Here is a 12,059-nt window from a genome sequence, read left to right on the forward strand (position 1 = left end):
ATTGGTGTGATAATGATAATGGTAGTATTTAAGTACTTCCTATATGCCAAGTACTGTACTAAGTGCTGGAATAGATACAAAAATAATCAGATCATACTAGCCTCTGACCCATATGGGGATTAAAGTCTAAGAGGGAGGGAGAAAAGGTATTGAATTTCCATTTTACAGATGAGACAACTAAGGCACAGAGGAGTTAAGTGACTTGTCCAAGATCACACAACAAGATACTGGCAAATCCTGGATTAGAGCCCAGATTCTGATTCCCAGGCTTGTGCTCTACACTGTGAGCTCGTTGTGGACAGGGAATATGTCTACTTATTGTTGTACTGTCCCAAGTGCTTAATACAGTACTTTGCAAACAGTAAGCACTCAATAAATATGATTGAATGAACGAATGAATAGTATAAGCATGATAGTTTGGGTTAAATGCTCTACATACTGATTGGTGCCATGATATTACTGGAACTAACAGCAAAGTAATTGCATGGATGCTCTCCAGGCTTCGGATGGTAGGTCGCCACTGCTCAGGTCTATGCTACGCGATGCGAAAGTCCACGGCCTTCCATTTTGAACCTGGCCCCACCAAATTTGGTTGCAGAAATACTATTTTAAATGACAAGATAAAACCTGTTATGAATTTTTTTTTAACAATACATGCAAAAATAGAACTGCTTGCCCCCCAAACCCTACATTGACACATATTAAACTGGGAGGTGGGCCCAGTGAGCACCAAATTTTTTGTGTGCTAAAAAAATTAATAAAAAACATCCCAATAATAATAATAATTGTGGTATTTTTAAACACTTATTATGTGCCAGGCACTGTTCTAAGCGCTGGAGTAGATACAAAGTAATCAGGTTGGACACAGTCCATGCCCCACATGGGGCTCACAATCTTAATTCCCATTTTACAAATGAGGTAACTGAGGTACAGAGAAGTGAAGTGACTTACCCAAGGTCACCCAGCAGACAAGTGACAGAGCCAGGATTAGAACCCAGGTCCTTCTGATTCCCAGGCCTGTGCTTTATCGACTAGGTCACACTGCTTTTCATCTCAAGTGAAGGCTACAGTACCCAGCAGCACTTGCAACTAACCACTGTGCATGTATAAGACTACATCTCTGCTTTCAGATTATTAATTGTACCCTATAGTTCCCTTGGTGGACATGGAAAAAGCCAAAAAGGTGTTGAAATGGACTTTCTCACCGAGCCCCCAGATGAGCCAACTCTCTTCTACCTGACCCTGCCCCACCTGTGGGTTGGGTAAAACTGAGGTCAGGAGAACAGACCCAGGTTTCTAACTTGTCAAACTTTAAGTTTGTTTCATAGCTTTCAGTCAACTTCCCTTTGTTCTTTCACTTGGATATGGTTTTTGTCACTTGCTTTCAATAACTGCCTGGAGCCAGGATCTGGTCTTCCCTAAAAACTATGTCTTGGGTTAATGTTTTACTACACCTTGGAAGACTTTGGGTTAAAAATAACTACCCAAGCAAAAGATGTTATTCCTCCTTGTGTTTTTTGCTTCTGGATCAGAGACAGTTCTATCACTTAGTTATTTTCCCCACTAGACAGGGATGGGCAGGAAAGAAAGGAAGTAAAAGAATGCCCAAAACACACTGCACATGAATTACTGAAGTTTTATTCTGTTACTCTTCCTAAATTCTGTTTTCCTAGGATCAAAACACTCCTCACCCCTCCCCAGTGAAGACCATCCCACCAGCTTCTTGACCTCCTACAATTCCCAGCTGCACTGCTGGTTTCCAAAATAATCCAAGGAAAAGGAAATCAACCCAAACCTAAGTTCAAACTCCAGATAAAAAATGATATCCAACATTACACAACCATAAAATTTAGTCTTTGCAATCATAACACTGAAATGATCCAAATGCTTTTGGACAGCAACTTCAGAAATCCAATGCTTTTAAAAATTTCTTCCAGTTTTTCAAACAATATCTTTAAAAGGTGAAAAAGGAAGCAGTGTGACCTAGCAAGAAGGTTGAAGGGCCTGTATTCTAATCCCGGCTTCCCCACTTGCCTGCTGTGTGGCCGTGGGCTAGTTACTTCAGTTCTCTGTCCCTCGGTTTCCTTATCCATAAAATGGGGGCTCAATACCTGTTCTCCCACCCCCCTAGACTGTGAGCCCCATATGGGATGAGGACTGTGTCCAACCTGTTTATCTTGTATCTGATCCAGCGCTTAGTACAGTACTTGGTCCATAGTAAGCGCTTAACAGACATCACAATTATTAGTAGTAGTACAATGCTATGGCAATGCTCACGGAGCTGGACTTCAGTCTTCAGTCACAAGGGAAAGGAAAGAAAAGTCCTTCAGGCCCACAGTCTAGATTCCTTGAGGGCTGAATCCATGCTTCTTACACAATTGTACTCATATATGCTTCAGACAGTGATCTGCATAGAGTTGTAACTCAGTAAATAACTTTAATTAAGTCTCTGACTCTCCATGGGTTGTGTCTGCTCTCCCACCTACTTACCTCTCTCCATTTTAGGACATGCTAGTAGATATGGTGAACAGCCATGATGATGAGTATAATTGATTGTAAAATCTGTCATCCTACCAATCCTATATAGGACACTCTCTTATCTTAAAGTCACTCTTCATGAAAGGCTATCACATATTGCTGTCCTACATGCCAGAAATTCAGCTGGGAGGTATATTTTTTTAGCTCTCTCACATACACACCCATATACCACAAAATCCAAATAGGTGTCCTTATAAACTCAAATTAAACTCGGTGTCAAATTGAACTGATTATTGGCAAAAACACCAGATGAACATCGTCTGTGTAGGCATAGGTTAGTGGCCAAAAGAATAAAAGAATGAGACCTTCTCCAGTAGGGTGAATTATGTTTTGTCTGGGTGAAAGGCATCATCATATTCACTAGCATTTAGGCCAACAGAATATGTTTTGCCTTGTTAATACAACAAAGACCAGATTTCCAAGTGAAATGAGATGCTGGAGGTATCTTAGTCTTTTACTCTCAAATTAGGACTGTGGCCAGTTCTTTCAGCTTTTCTTCCACAGCTTTTATTGGAATGGATTCTTTTGCTGGATCCTTTTCACATCTATACTATTCACTTCTTAAATTTCATTTCTGACTGCCACCTTGCCTAAGAGCTTTCTGGATGCTATTTAGTAAATAGGCAGCGCTTCAAGGGGGAAACACTGGGCTTCAAGAATAAACATCCAGGACAAGTTGCACACTAATTTAAATTATGTGGGGAGCCATAATTCAAAAAACATAAGAGCACCTCTTGGTTGGTTATTGGAATAGAGAGGAAATAATTTGGTTGAGTCTTTTTCTTTTTCTTCTTCTTTGTAGTTGGTTTGCCTTCTTTCTTGTCCTCAGAAGTGTCCTTCCTTTTCTTCAAGGAGAATTCAAATTCTTTGGATACTAAGGAAAGAAGAAGTCCAATATTGCATTCCTGTATTTGAAAGTGATGACTCCCTGGGGCATTTTCATTAAATCAAATATAAAACAAGACAGGGAGTGCCACTGGCTTGACTTTTAAAATGTAGTTTTTAAGCATGTATTGTTTTTCTTGCATCCCATCATGAATGGTATGCAAAAACTGGGCAAGTATATTTCCTACAGTCCAGCCTGCAAATTTCACTCCTCTAATGCCAGCCTATTCATTGTACCCTAATCTCGGCTATCTTGCCACCAACCCCTTGCCCACATCCTACCTCTAGCCTGGAACTCCCTCCCTCTTCATATCCAACAGACAATCACTCTTCCTACCTTCAAAACCCTACTAAAAGCACATCTCCTTCAAAAGGCCCTCCCCAACGAAACCCTCATTTTCTCTTCTCTCACTCTCTTCTGCCTCATCCTTGCAGTAGATCTGCACCCTTTATTCATCCCTCACTCATCCCCACAGCACTTATGTACACATCTATAGTTTATATTAATATCTGCCTCCCCCTTTAGACTGTAAGCTTGCTGTAGGAGGGAACATATCTACCAATTCTGTTATATTGTACTCGCCCGAGCGCTTTGTACAGTGCTCTGCACACAGTAAGCACTCAAGAAATAGGATTCATGGATTAACAGAAGTGATAAACGCTCACTCACTTCCTGCTTTAGTTTTCCAATGACCTTCATGTTACCAGCATGTTTCAAAATTTGAAGTACTTTATTTTCCAGCCCTTCCTTCGAACTTGGATTTTTAAAAGTCTAGTAATTCTTTGGAAACATATCAGATATCCTCCTCCCAATCCAACCCAGGCATGTGAATCTAGAAGGTAGAATCCAGGTTCCAGAGCTGACTCCGCCACTGTCAATCAATCTCTCTCTGCTTCCATTTCAGCATCTATAAAATGACAAATGCCCAAGCCATACACACCTCACAACTTATGTTTGTGCATCCCAGTAACAGCTCCCTATACAATGTTGTTATTATTATTGGCATATATTTGCATTAGACATTACAATGTCAAAAAGATAGGGCCCAAAGTATTAGCAGTGTTAAGTATGTTTTGCCAAATTGCCTCAGAGTAGTCTGTAAATTTACTTTTCATAGAAAAATGTCCCAGCCATAATCATCATCATCATCAAAGGTATTTATTGAGTGCTTGGGAGAGTAAAGTATAAGAGAGTTAGTACACGTCTAGCAGGGGAGACAGACATTAATATAAATAAATAATCCTCGAGGTGAAGTGTTGGGGGGTTTTAGTGGGCCTTTTTTTTTTAATAGTAGAAGCCTAGGGTCCAGTTCTCGATCTGCACCCGTGGGGCTGATCCAACTGCAAGAATTTCAAGCAATCAATCCGAGCTCTGAACCCATGTCAGCTCCAGGTGGGTTCTGAACAAGACAAAAATCCAGTCCCTGATGGCTAAGCAGAAAGGCGAAAGGTAAAAATGTGGGTTTTAAACAAGGTAAATAATGGGTGAATGAGGAAAAATTACGGGGAAAAAACACTTATTTTTTCAGAAACATGCTAATAAGCAAAATCTAAGGGGGGGAAGTGGGGAAGAGAAGGTCAAAATAATCTAAAGGGAAGCACAAGAATCATTTAACCTCTGAAGGGGTCCAGTGCATCCTGAGTTATGGACAGTTCCCCTACTGAAAGTGAAGCCTGCCCTCTGTGCTCTGTGGGCCCCACCATTCTGGATCTTGTCGGCAACTACACCTTTCCTATCCCAGCACTCCAGGGCAATCTTACCCTTGAGCAGCAAGTAGCAAGAGGGGAGGAGCTGCAGATTCCCCCTGAGGAGGGCAGGTCTGGGCCAGCAACCCGCTTTATTCTTAGCATCTCCTGGAAAACATTTGGGGAGAAGTCTCCCTCACTTGCTTGGTGTCCCCTGAAAATGTGATATGCCTGAGCTCTCTCCAGTCCACCCAGTTAATGATGAAAACTTTAAACAATTCTGGACCAAGTGGAGAACCCTGACAAACAACACTTATTATGCCTCTCCAGCTGCTGAATGGATATTTAATTTTGTTTGTCTTTTAGACTAGCCACGTACCCGCTTGGTTACCTTGGGCAAGTCACTCCGCTTCCGTGTGCCTCAGTGGCCTAGTTGATAGAGGTCTAATCTCCATTTTACAGATGAGGTAATTGAGGCACAGATAAGACAAGTGACTTGCCTAAAATCACACAGCAGGCACATGGAGGAGCAGGGATTAGAACCCAGGTCCTTCTGACTCCGAAGCCCATGCTTTAATCACTAGGCCATGCTGCTTCTTATGGACCAAGGAATAAGACAGCCTTTTGGGGTTCCCAGGCGTCTAATATAATTTTACAGACCCTTGGCCCAGTCCTTCCAATGCCAGAGGACCCAATAATAATAATGATGGTATTTGTTAAGTGCTTACTATGTGCCAAGCACTTTTCTAAGTGCTGATGAAGGCTGGTGGGTGGAGGAGAGAACACCCTCAATCCATCCTCATCCATGGTTTTTGATCATTTCCTGGAAACCCAGTATATCTGTAGTGGTCTACACTGTGGGCCCCAGGACACATGGGGAAATAGCTCATTGATGTTCTATCAAACAGTGTGCTGCCTGAAGAGTAGTGCCCAGACACCTGTGCTGGGCACCCAGAGGAATCACTTTCCCACCCCCAAGCCAACACCTGCAGGACCAGAGTTATCCATCCTTCCTTGTGGGGGCTTCGCTGCAAGAGGAGAGAATTCAGTTCAATGTGCTGGGCATATGAGACTTTAAACTACAAGCTGGGAGATAAAGAGTCCTTGGTGTTAAAAAAAAAAATGTAAAAGCTTGACCAAGTTTAAAGTTGTTTTTTTTTTAACCTAAGATACTCACAGGAAAGAGATACATCAGTTAAAGGCCAGATCTTGCTGGGGCTGTGAGCCATTCCTTGTGAGTAAATGAGACACTTTCACTGGTGCTTTCATTCTCTGAAAATTCATTCATTCATTCAATCATATTTATTGAGCACTTACTGTGTGTAGAGCATTGTACTAAGAGGTTGGAAAATACAATTCACCGCTCAAGGACAACCACAGACATTTTGACAGTTGTGAGAATCCAGAAGGAATTTGCCTTCAAAATAATCATGGTGTTGATTAAGCACTAACTATGTGCTAAGCATTAGGAGAGATACAAGGTTAAGAAATAGGAAAGTCTTTGTTCCACATGGGACTCACAATCTATCTTATCCCCCTGTCTCAGAGGAAGAAGCTGCAGTCCAGACACATTAAGTTACTTGCCCAATGTTCTCTATCAATCAATCGTATTTATTGAGCGCTTACTATGTGCAGAGCACTGTACTAAGCGCTTGGGAAGTACAAATTGGCAACACATAGAGACAGTCCCTACCCAACAGTGGGCTCACAGTCTAAAGTCTAAAATTCTCTAATAACATGCCCTACTGGCAAGAGCCCATTGTTGGGTAAGGACCACTTCTATATGTTGCCGATTTGTACTTTCCGAGCGCTTAGTACAGTGCTCTGCACACAGTAAGCACTCAATAAATAAGATTGAATGAATGAATGATACGATTGAATGAATGAATGAAAAGAGCACGGGTTTGGGAATCTACACTGATGCTACTGATGCCTGCTTACTTGTTTTGTTGTCTATCTTCCCCCTTCTAGACTTTGAGCCCATTGTGGGCAGGGATTGTCTCTCTTTGTTGCTGAATTGTACTTTCCAAGCACTTTTAGTACAGTGCTCTGCGCACAGTAAGTGCTCAATAAATACGATTGAATAAATGAATGAGTCAGAACACGTGGGTTCTAATCCCAGCTCCACCACTTGTCTGCTGTGTGACCTTGGGCAAGTCACTTAACCTCTCTGTGCCTCAGTTACTTCCTCTGTAAAATGGGGGGTAAGACTGTAAGCCCCATGTGGGACAGGGACTGTGTCCAACCTGATTACCTTGTAGCACTCTATCTCCCCATCTAGGCTGTAAACTCACTGTGGGCAGGGAATATGTCTGTTATATTGTTGTGTTATACTCTCCCAAACACTTAGTACAGTGCCCTGCACATAGTAAACACTCATAAATATGACTGACGGACTGAGTGACTAGGCAGTAGTGGCAAGGATTTACTTTCCGTGACCTGTGTTAATGAACCAACTTCTTCCCAAGTTCACTACCCAGTGTGAAAGACACTTGACTTGTTTGTCATTTGTTGAGTGCCACTTGCTACCCCAGTCCTTGGAACTGTGCTTGGCACATAGTAAGCACTTAATAAATACCATAATTATTAATTATTATTAATAAGGAAGTGGCAAAGCCAGGACTCAAACACAGGTCTCCTGACTCCCAGACCTCTGCTCTTTCCACTTAACAATACTGCCTCCAAACTCTAATCAATCAATCAGTCATATTTATTGAGCACTTACTGTGTGCAGAACACTCTACTAAGGCCAGCACTTAGAACCGTGCTTGGCACATAGTGAGCGCTTAATACCATCATCATCACTTGGGAGAGTACAATACAACAGAGTCAGTAGACATGTTCTTTGCCCATAACAAACTTAACGAGCTAAAGGGGAAGACAGACATTATTCTAAATAAATTAATGATATATACATGAGTGCTGTGGGGCAGAGGAAGGGGTAAATCCAAGTGAAAGGATGATGCAGCAGGGAATGTGAGAACAGGAAATAAGGACTTAGTTGGGGAAGGCCTCTTGAAGGATATGTGCTTTTAATACGGCTTTGAAGGTAGGGAGAGTGATTGTCTGTTGGATTTAAACAGGGAGGGCATTCCAGGCCAAAGGTACAATAAGTAGGTTGACATTAGAGAAGCGAAGTATGCAGGCTGGGTTGTAGTAGAAAAGCAGTGAGGTATGATAGGAGGGGCAAGGAAATTGAGTGCTTTAATCAATCAATGGTATTTCTTGAGTGTTTACTGTGTGCAGAGTGCTGCACTAAGCGCTTAGGAGAGTACACTATAACAGAGTTGGTAGACATGTTCCCAGCCCATGAGTTTACAGCCTGGGGCGGGGGGGAGGATAAACATTAAGATAAATAAATAAAGCTGAAGGTAGCGAGTTTCTGTTCGATGCGGAAGTGGATGGGCAAATCTCTGAATGTTCTTGAGCAGGGAAGCATTAACAGAATGGTTTTATAGAAAAATGATCTGGAAGCAGAGTGAAATTTGGACTGGAGTGAGGAGAGAAAGGAGGCAGGAAGATCAGTACAGGAGGGTGATGCAGTAATCCAAAGTCTACTACAAAAGACACACTGAAGCTTCACACATAAACCTGAGCAGACAGGCACATTAACTCTTCATTTTCTCTCCTTACCACTGGTAACAATTTATGCTAACGAGTTTCTGTGGGAATTCTAGGAAAGCCTGTATGGCCTCAATATGGATACAGGGAATGGGGAACAAGATTGCAGGGAATTTTATTTTGTGACCCTCACCAAACTGTGATCTAAGCTAATCTTCCCTCCTTTCCCCTACTCTTTCCATTGAAACACTGAACCCCATGTTTGTTCTTTATTTTAACAAACAATGCCTAAGCTGTCCAACTGCTGATCCTCTAAATTTTTCAGCTGAACCCCAAGGACCTGATTCAGCCCAATTCACACTGATATATTACTTTACCATGATTTCCTTTCCTTAGAAAGAGAAGCAGCATGGCCTAGTGGAAAGAGCAGGGGCCTGGAAATCAAGGGACCTGGGTTCTATCCCCAGTCCTTCCTAGTACCTGCTGTGTGACCTTGGGCAAATCATCTAATTTCTCCGTACCTCAGTTTCCTCAACAGTAAAATGGGGATTAAGTGCCTGTTCTCCCTCCTACTTAAACTGTGAGCTCCATGTGGGGCAGGGACTGTGCCTGAACTGACAGTTTTGTATCTTCCAAATACTCTGTAGAGTGCTGGACAAGCGAAAATACCACAAATACTATTATCTTGTATCTACCCTAGCTCTCAGTAGTAGTAGTAGTGGTGGTAATAGCTATCTCCTAAGCATGTGGAGTACCTAGTGAACTCTGGATAAATTGAGAAAATCGTTTGACCATTATGAAATAATCTTATCCCTTACTCTGATCTCTATAGAAGTTGTTTATGTGTGTCAGAATTTGGTGATGGCTTAGTCTAATTTTTTTCAGTTTTGATGATGTAATTAAATATGTGGAAAATATGATTTACAACCAAACTCACACACTGAAACTAGTGTTCAAGGTTAAATGTTTTATTGAGAACAGGGAAACAGATGCACACAGTGAGGCTAAATTTACTCTGCAGGGGTTCTGAACCTGATTTCCTTCACTTACTGTAATATACTTACTTTCAAATTCTTCTTCAGCCTCTGAATTACCAAAGGGCATTTCTTCCATCAGGTACCATATGTCAGGAACATGTTCCTTTTTACTTTTCCCTTGATTTCCTGAACTGGAACATCTTCCTGCTTCAACAAATCAAAAAAGAGCAAATTATTTCATAATCATATAATACTATAGTATTCGATAATTATTGAACTGAAGCAGCAAAATGCAAACAAAATTAACATACAACTAGTATGTCTAATACATTCAAAGTACGGAGTTTTCCTCAAACGCATACCCTTATGACCCATACATTCTACAGCTGCAGTACAATACACACTAACATACCTGTAGGGGGTTTCCAATCAGTCAGTGATTGTAGGACCCATACATTCTAGAGCTGCAATACAATATTCATTCATTCATTCAATCGTATTTATTGAGTGCTTACTGTGTGCAGAGCACTGTACTAAGCGCTTGGGAAGTACAAATCGGCAACATATAAAGACGGTCCCTACCCAACAACGGGCTCACAGTCTGGAAGGGGGAGACAAACAACAAAACAAGACAAGTAGACAGGTGTCAATACCATCAGAATAAATATAATTATAGCTGTATACACATCATTAATAAAAGATTAATAAATATGTACAAAATAGAGTAATAAATATGTACAAATATATGTAAGTGCTGTGGGAGGGGAAGGGCTAGGGCAGAGGGGGGGATGGGGAGGGAAGGAGGAGAGGAAAAAGGGGGCTCAGTCTGGGAAGGCCTCCTGGAGGAGGTGAGCTCTCAGTAGGGCTTTGGAGGGAGGAAGAGAGCTAGCTTGGTGGATGTGTGGAGGGAGGGCATTCCAGGCCAGGGGGAGGACTTGGGCCAGGGGTTGATGGCAGGACAGGTGAGATGAAGGCACAGTGAGAAGGTTAGCACCAGAGGAGCAGAGTGTGCAGGCTGGGATGTAGAGGGAGAGAAGGGAGGTGAGGTAGGAGGGGGTGAGGTGATGGAGAGCCTTAAAGCCAAGAGTGAGGAGTTTTGGCTTGATTTGAAGGCTGATAGGCAACCACTGGAGATATTTTGAGGAGGGGAGTGTCATGCCCAGAGCGTTTCGGTACAAAGATTATCCGGGTAGCAGAGTGAAGTATAAACTGAAGCCGGGGGAAACAGGAGTACAGTACACACTAATACACCTGTAGGGGTTTTCCAATCAATCAGTAAGTGATATTTATTGAGTGCCTACTGGGTGCAGAGCACTGTACTAAGTGCCTGGGAGTGTACAGTACAGTAGAGTTATCTCCTCTTATCTCTCCGATCGTTCTTTCTCCATCTCTTTTGCAGGCTCCTCCTCCCCCTCCCATCCTCTTACTGTGGGGGTTCCCCAAGGTTCAGTGCTTGGTCCCCTTCTGTTCTCAATATACACTCACTCCCTTGGTGACCTCATTCGTTCCCACGGCTTCAACTATCATCTCTACGCTGATGACACCCAGATCTACATCTCTGCCCCTGCTCTCTCCCCCTCCCTCCAGGCTCGCATCTCCTCCTGCCTTCAGGACATCTCCATCTGGATGTCCGCCCGCCACCTAAAGCTCAACATGTCGAAGACTGAGCTCCTTGTCTTCCCTCCCAAACCTTGTCCTCTCCCTGACTTTCCCATCTCTGTTGACGGCACTACCATCCTTCCCGTCTCACAAGCCCGCAACCTTGGTGTCATCCTCGACTCCGCTCTCTCATTCACCCCTCACATCCAAGCCGTGACCAAAACCTGCCGGTCTCAGCTCCACAACATTGCCAAGATCCGCCCTTTTCTCTCCATCCAAACCGCTACCCTGCTAATTCAAGCTCTCATCCTATCCCGTCTGGACTACTGCACTAGCCTTCTCTCTGATCTCCCATCCTCGTGTCTCTCTCCACTTCAATCCATACTTCATGCTGCTGCCCGGATTATCTTTGTCCAGAAACGCTCTGGACATATTACTCCCCTCCTCAAAAACCTCCAATGGCTACCGATCAATCTGCGCATCAGGCAGAAACTCCTCACCCTGGGCTTCAAGGCTGTCCATCACCTCGCCCCCTCCTACCTCACCTCCCTTCTCTCCTTCTACTGCCCAGCCCGCACCCTCCGCTCCTCCACCACTAATCTCCTCACTGTACCTCGCTCTCGCCTGTCCCGCCATCGACCCCTGGCCCACGTCATCCCCCGGGCCTGGAATGCCCTCCCTCTGCCCATCCGCCAAGCTAGCTCTCTTCCTCCCTTCAAGGCCCTGCTGAGAGCTCACCTCCTCCAGGAGGCCTTCCCAGACTGAGCCCCTTCTTTCCTCTCCCCCTCGTCCCCCTCTCCATCCCCCCGTCTT

General features: G+C 43.4%; 1 protein-coding gene across 1 annotated transcript in view; it reads right to left on the reverse strand.

The window, feature by feature from the left end:
• AKAP7 (A-kinase anchoring protein 7) overlaps window positions 1-9,852 on the reverse strand; it is a 148,969-nt gene extending 139,117 nt beyond the window's left edge. Inside the window, exon 1 of the mRNA XM_038770910.1 lies at window positions 9,735-9,852. The gene's annotated coding sequence lies outside the window, so the exon portion shown is untranslated. The remainder of the gene's footprint in view (window positions 1-9,734) is intronic.
• Window positions 9,853-12,059: the final 2,207 nt, after the last annotated feature.

The sequence above is a fragment of the Tachyglossus aculeatus genome, chromosome 2 (genome assembly GCF_015852505.1).
Source record: "Tachyglossus aculeatus isolate mTacAcu1 chromosome 2, mTacAcu1.pri, whole genome shotgun sequence".
Lineage (NCBI taxonomy): Eukaryota > Metazoa > Chordata > Mammalia > Monotremata > Tachyglossidae > Tachyglossus > Tachyglossus aculeatus.